General features: G+C 54.4%; 1 protein-coding gene across 27 annotated transcripts in view; it reads left to right on the top strand.

Annotated features, from left to right (window-relative positions):
• LOC104126719 (sarcolemma associated protein) overlaps positions 1-259 on the top strand; it is a 92,938-nt gene that overhangs the window by 54,884 nt on the left and 37,795 nt on the right. The gene's annotated exons all lie outside the window — the stretch shown is intronic.

Genomic DNA, 259 nt, shown 5'->3' with positions numbered 1-259 from the left:
GGGTACTGGTTGACAGCCGGCTGAATATGAGCCAGCAGTGTGCCCAGGTGGCCAAGAAGGCCAATGGCATCCTGGCCTGTATCAGAAATAGTGTGACCAGCAGGAGTAGGGAAGTGATCGTGCCCCTGTACTCGGTGCTGGTGAGGCCGCACCTTGAATAGTGTGTTCAGTTTTGGGCCCTTCACTACAAGAAAGATGTTGCGTTGCTGGAACATGTCCAGAGGAGAGCAACCAAGCTGTTGAGGGGTCTGGAGCACAA

Source organism: Egretta garzetta, unplaced genomic scaffold (assembly GCF_000687185.1).
Source record: "Egretta garzetta isolate BGI_Z169 unplaced genomic scaffold, ASM68718v1 scaffold215, whole genome shotgun sequence".
Taxonomy (NCBI): domain Eukaryota; kingdom Metazoa; phylum Chordata; class Aves; order Pelecaniformes; family Ardeidae; genus Egretta; species Egretta garzetta.
This window is presented reverse-complemented; position numbering and strand designations above follow the sequence as displayed.